The sequence below is a fragment of the Cupressus sempervirens genome, chromosome 3 (assembly GCF_028749045.1).
Source record: "Cupressus sempervirens isolate cs-2001-9-10 chromosome 3, ASM2874904v1, whole genome shotgun sequence".
NCBI classification, from domain to species: Eukaryota; Viridiplantae; Streptophyta; class Pinopsida; order Cupressales; family Cupressaceae; genus Cupressus; species Cupressus sempervirens.
The window spans coordinates 65,763,604-65,770,991 of NC_143120.1; positions in this window are offsets into that span (position 1 = coordinate 65,763,604).

Below are 7,388 nucleotides of genomic sequence, written 5' to 3' on the forward strand. Positions count from 1 at the left end.
TTATTTCCTTTAATCTTCATGTCTACCTACACCTTTTGTTTCCCTATATCTCTATGCATCTTCTCCATGTTCAGCAAGTGTTGGAGTTATAGATATAGTGTTAAGAAACATGCTTATGTTGCAAAGAGAGGTGAGAAGGTGAAAATAAGGGCGTACTGTAAGTTGGAAGCCAAGGATGATTTAATGGTTGATAAGTGGGCATTTTATTATGATGATCCTAATGATCAACACATTTGCATGGAGGTTGTCCAAGGTAGAGCTCATTGTAGTCTTATACTATATGACAATCCATATGCAGATGCTATTTTGAATAAGTCTATTTTTGTCCCTTGATTGCAATCTTGGCTCCATGATATTTTGATTTGGGAGGTGGTTAGATGGAACTATGAATATCTTTAAGTAATAAATTGTATTAATTTTGATTTAATTTATTATTAAAGATTTTAATGGATACAACTTTGCTCTAAATATTTCTTCATTATAGGCTTAGTCATACCATTTTTACAATATGAATCTTCATGGTCTCTTGTGGCTCTTCTCTAGTACTTATTTTTATAATCTTTATAAATAATAAATAATTTAGTTATAATAGAATTTTAGTCCTTTATGAAAATAATTTTTTGATGGAAGATTTTTCATTAAAAAATTTGTCTTACATTTAGTAAAATTGATATTTGCTGGACGCTTAAAGAGATTTCAACTTCATCAATAGATCAATGGCCTATTGACAATTATCTTTGTTTGAAGTTACTCTATCCAACAAAATTAGATCAAAAGTTCTCTAACCATTTATGTTAAAAATAAGATAAAAATTTGATCACAAGTGGTCACAAAGTTTGTGTAGAAGAAAAAATCATTGTTACAAAAAGAATATAGGCAAGAAGAAAAACCACAATTAGCTTGTTGAGCTTCAATACATAACCCCCATTCTTTATCATCAATTAAAAAATGTAAGCGATAGTAGAGAATAGATGGATTATTTGCAAAAAAAGTCATTTTAAAAATCATAAATGTAACATAATCACTGATAGTTTTATGTGTTTTCATACATTAATGATTGTAACATAATCATCAGTTGATTAGAATGTGTTGTTATTATTCTATAGTAACTAGATTAAGCTAAAAATAAAAGTTTAATAAATAGTTGTGATGTATAGGAAAGAGAGATATCTCACATGAGAGGGGGACAAATCTAAGATGACACATAAGATACTTGTAAGAGGGAGCTATACTTGTTAACGAATTTACAATGTATGTTATGCAAAATCATAGAGCATCTTTAAAAGGAAATAAAAGAGTATGACAAATGGAAGGAACATGTTGTTTTGTAGACTCGTATTCAAATTTGTGTGTCAATTTTCTAATGAAGGATTCAAGCACTGCAATTTGGTAGTTTTGGCTCATGTTATCCTTGTATCTCACTCTATCCTTGTATCTCACTCTCTCTTATTCCCCCCCTCTTTATATTTCTATTTTTTCCATATCTATTTTTTTTCCATATCTATGCAGCCCTCTATCCTTTTTATCTCCCCTTCACTAATGCAGAGATGTTGAGCAAGAAGTGAGGTTTAAGCATTTTCTTCTTCCTAATCTACCAAACTAAACTTGTGGCCTTCCTAATATCTTACTCCTTTAGGATATCATTTTTGTGGCCTATCCAAAGTGACAGGGTCATTTGTGAACTCATCCAAGGTGAATACTTCTCCAATCAAGATCTTGCACCTTTTTGTTTTAGGGACACTAGCCCTATTCCAAGCCAAAAACTGTAACTCTTCGCCAATGGCTTCACCAAACCCAAGTTTCTATTGGGACACCTTCCTTATGTTGAACTGATTGAGAATCAACTCTTGGTTTAACCCTCCAATTGTCATATAGTACAAAATTTTGACAATCATAGAATTCCTTGTAGGTCTCCTACTTTGATTTTCTGGACTTAAATTCCTCTTAGGTTGAAATCTAACTATTCTATGGGTAGATTCAGACACCCTTTTGGAATTTACCTAGCCACCCAGAGCTAACAGAGCAAAGAGTTCGATCCCATAACGAAAGGTGAGAGAGATTTGAAATTTACAAACTCTCCGTCACACTCTCTCACATCTGCTACTCTCTCTCTCTCTCCCCCCTCTCCCATCCTCTAAACTCTCTCTTTTATGGATACACACCCCCATCCCCCCTCTCTCTCCCCCTCTCCCACTTCCTACTATCTCCCTCTCAAGTTCTCTCTCTCTCTCCTTCTCTACTCTCTCTCCCCCATCTCCTACTCTCTCTCTCTCTCTCTCTCTCTCTCTCCAATCCCCAACTCTCTCTCATACTCTCTCCCATCCCCTACTCTCTCTCACTCTCTCTCTCATCCTTTCACTCTATCTCTCTTATCTGAAATGTCCCTTTTCTGATTTTGTATGATATTTCCAACTTCTAATCAGATCTTTAAGATCAAACAACTAATATCACAAAGATCCACCAAATTTCTCAAGAAACCCCAAATCGGGTATGCTAAAAATAGTGCCAAAAGCTTCACAACTTCACAAATTATTAATAAATTTGAAAATGGAAATTTTTACAGAAATTTCAGCAGCATAACAGCCTACAAAATGACATTTCCAGATCCGTATAGCCTTTACACAACAGTTCACAAATGTAAGACAAAAACTATGCTCATCGGGCTCCCGAAATTAACACAAAAATTCTTGGAAACACCACAAAAACACTAATAATCTATCTCAGAAGTTTAATCATGTCCCAATACATATATTCAACTCTATTTTAACACCTTAAAGTCTGAAATACAGCAGCAACCCAAATTGATATGAAATACTCAACTGTAAACACCAAACTCATACAAAAAATACACTCGAAAACCCACAAATATGCACTGTTCAGCACAAAGGCAAACTCTGTATGAGCATACACATGGAATGGCTTCAAACTCCCATCCTTAGCCTTCTTGGAAACCTGCAAACTCTCGTTCTTGGGTCTCCCTGGAAACCTGCAAACTCCCGTTCTTGGGTCTCCTTCTCCACAGGTTTGGTAGCCTATGAAGAATAACAAAGAATGAGCAAAATCAAGTTCTCCAATCAGCCCAAAATGCCTCCAAACCCCTTAAAAGAGGGCATAACCGTAACTCACATCCAAGAGAGGTTAATGAAACTTATTTTAATAATAATTTTCATTTATTAGTCCAACGGTTTCCAAAGATTAACCCCCTTTTTTCGAAACTTCACTTTCTTGGGCCTGCCTGCCTTAGCAAAGATTATTATTATTTTTAATTATTTAAAAAGGGGACATGACAAGTCCTCCCCTCCCAAACATTGCTTGTCCTTATGCAATGGCTAAACAATAAACCAATCAATCCACCTGGATCCCAAATGTAGTCATGAACTATACTATTGTCAATCAACACAGGCTCCTGCAATATCCTCTGCAATATAACCAAGAGGAATCTGTAATCAAACTGACAATTACTGCTCAACCAAACTCCAAAGTCACAACTTCCACAGTCAGAAACCCATGAGACACAAACTCTTAGAACATCAAAACCCAAGTAAAGTGGACAAATCAAACCACCAACACAGTAAATACCATCAACGCATCCCATTGGCCTATACAGAATGTACAATCCAACTCTACAACAATGGTGAATGCTCTCGAATGAAACTGTACCAAGTATGGAGAATCCACACACTGTACAACTCCTGCAGTCAACACAACTCTGCAAATCACCGGCCACTGTCTCATAACCATAACTCTCATGCACCCCTGATGGTAAAAAACCATCACAAGATAAACAGCAAGAAATGGAACCCAAACCAAATTTGCCTGCCATCAACTCCTCAACACAAGGATCAAATGCTAACTGATGTACATACCTTGCAATATAATGTTGATAATAAAAACCAACCTTAGTCAACAACTCACCATGAACAAGTGATGCAACCCACTGTGATTGATCACCAGCTAAGTCAGGAGATGTCATAGCCAAAGGAGTAGAATCAATAACAACACCCACTGAAGCATCACTTCAAAACTCCTGCTCTAAGTCATGTATTATCAAGCTATCAACTGCAGAACCTATCGCCATGTTGTGCCCATCACAACTCTCATCCCGAGGCATCAAACTATCCCATAACTAAAGATAAGTACCAGGAACCAAAGTACATCTCTGTATCATCATCTCATCAACATGGTCATCAAAGGTAAATTGATGAGCATACCTCACAATGTAATGCTGATAGAATGCGCCAATCTCAGTCAGTGGCTCAGACTGCAATCTAGATGTAACTAACTGCAATCGATCACTAACCAAGTTGGAACTGACTACTACCTCTAAAGACATCACCAAGGGAGTAGTATTACTAGCAGGAACCATGCCAACTATCGGCTCACCAACATCACACATGGTCTTTGATACAGCATCTCTAGTCTTTGTGCCATTAGTGCTAGAGGTCACCACCATGTCAGGCATACCAAAAAAATCTGCTACAACACCCAACTCAACTGAACTTGACTCTAGTGGGAATGAACCTGATATGCCAATGTTAGTATCAAGGATGGATGCATCCCCATCTCCATTGTCTCTAACAATCTCGGCCATGGACATCCTTGGATCACCAAACACCACAGCTTGTGACTGTATAGAATCAAGTAAAGACTGTAGTCGCTCTAACTCCATGGTCACCTTAGCCAAATGAAATTGTGACTCCTTGAAAGCCAACTGTGTACTCTCAAGAATCTCAGAAGTCACCTCAAGCTGCTCAGTAAGCTCACTCACCTCATCTTCCTTGGCCAACAATGCATCATATGCTGTACTGCCCCACTCCATAAGATAATCTCTGTCGGCTACCAACTGCATATAATTCTGTCTCAAAATCCGAATAGCCTCCCATAAAGAGTGGATCTCTATCAAGGAAAGATAACTGCCTTCCTGCTCATCACTAGTAGGAGAACCCCATCCATAAACTGCTAACAACTGACGAGCAACATCAAAATGCTGGCAAGTGATAGCAATGTCTCGGTCACTAACTCTCAACTAATTAGACACATGATGGCATTGGCTTGACTGTCTCCTACAAACCTCCTCTGATGCATTGTCTAAAGGAGTATCCTCAAAGTTACTAGTCTCTAGAGTATTACTATCCATATCCTGTGAATCAAATCTAAAGCTCATACCAACATATGGAGTATCAAAAACATTAGCATTGCTGTTCAACTCCTCTATACCCAAGGAAACTAAGTCTTCAAAATTTCCCACTGCATCCTCCTAGATGTCATCAATGCCAATATGATCCTGGGACTCATCTATACACACTGCCAAATATGAAATATCATCAACACATTCCAGCAAGTATGGTCGACTAGATATATGAACAAAGCCCAACATCAGTGTATAAAAATTATTACCAACATCAGACAAGATACTGGCACAAGAAAAGACAACACCGTGTAATCTGCTAATCAAATCCATGATAGCACCCAAACAAACACTGCTACCAAAAAGTGTTAAAGATCTCGAGTCAACTGAATCCCAAACTCCAATATAACAATCTCGAGTCCATATCCGTAAACTAGAATCAACTGGTAACTCAAGCAAAGTCCTCACCTGAGTAATATGACCAATACCAACTAACTCCACATACTTGTCATGATGAGATAATGAAGTCACAATACTATCTTTGTTCACCTTCAGCTGGCTGGACAAATCATGTGAAGTACTACCAGCCTCAACCTCATGTGATGAAGCATCTAACTGTGCCTGGTACTCTTTCTCAGAAAAGTCATGAATGCTCAATGTCTGCTCATCTCTACCAGGTATCTCACCATCCTGCACAACAACATCCTCATAATCATCATCTGAACCCACTACATTGTAGTCACTGCCTGTTGTAACTATACCATCCTGAATACTTGTGGCATCACCCTTTGACGAGCTGTAAACAATTGTCTCAATTTGAGTATCAAGTTGACCATTACTATCAATCTGTGTAATATCCTTTGCCACCACCTCCTGTGGCAGAGTAGAATCTGAGACCTCTCCCTGGCTATAAGCTAGTTTCTCAAACTCCTCATGCAAGTTCTTGGTAATTGTGTCATCTGCCCTGTGAGAAAATTTTCCAAATAGAAATCCAGTCAACTTATCCACCTTAGCTGGGTCAGAGAACATGTCATTCATTATACGGTGGTGCTCAACCAACTGTTCAGACATGTCATGGCTTATTTTTATAAGTTTATCTCGAATGTCTAAATAACCATCCTTTCTACTGTTTTGACTCTGGATATCAATTGTCCAAGATCGTGTCCTTTGAGACTCTGTACTATACCTGTCCATTCTAGATAAAGTAGAGTGTAACTCCAATAGGATATAACTTCTTCAAACACCAAGAACTAACATGCAAATGATTAGAAGTAGCATGCAACCATAGATTTTGACATGCAACTGATTAGAAGCAACATGCAACCACCAAATTCACCAAGAACTAACATGCAAATGATTAGAAGTAGCATGCAACCATAAATTTTGACATGCAACTGATTAGAAGCAACATGCAATCATAAATTATGACATGCAAGATCTGGGTAGTTGTCAAAACTGACATGCAAACTTCTACAACCACCAAATTTACTAAGAACTAACATGAAAATGATTAGAAGTAACATGCAACCGTAAATTTTGACATGCAGCTGATTAGAAGCAACATGCAATCATAAATTATGACATGCAAGATCTGGGTAGTTGTCAAAACTAACATGCAAGATCTGGGTAGTTGTCAAAACTGACATGCAAGCTTCTACAAACCCTCAGGCTGGCAAGATCATGGCTCTGATACCACTAAAATGTCTCTTTTCTGATTTTGTATGATATTTCCAACCTCTAATCAGATCTTTAAGATCAAACAACTAATATCACAAAGATCCACCAAATTTCTCAAGAAACCCCAAATCGGGTATGCTGAAAATAGTGCCAAAAGCTTCACAACTTCACAAATTATTAATAAATCTGAAAATGGACATTTTTACAAAAATTTCAGCAGCATAACAGCCTACAAAATGACATTTCCAGATCCGTATAGCCTTTACACAACAGTTCACAAATGTAAGACAAAAACTATGCTCATCGGGCTCCCGAAATTAACACAAAAATGCCCGGAAACACCACAAAAACATTAATAATATATCTCAGAAGTTTAATCATGTCCCAATACATATATTCAGCTCTATTTTAACACCTTAAATTCTGAAATACAGCAGCAACCCAAACTGATATGAAATACTCAACTCTAAACACCAAACTCATACAAAAAACACACCCGAAAACCCACAAATATGCACTGTTCAGCACAAAGGCAAATTCTGTATGAGCATGCACATGGAATGGCTTCAAACTCCCATCCTTA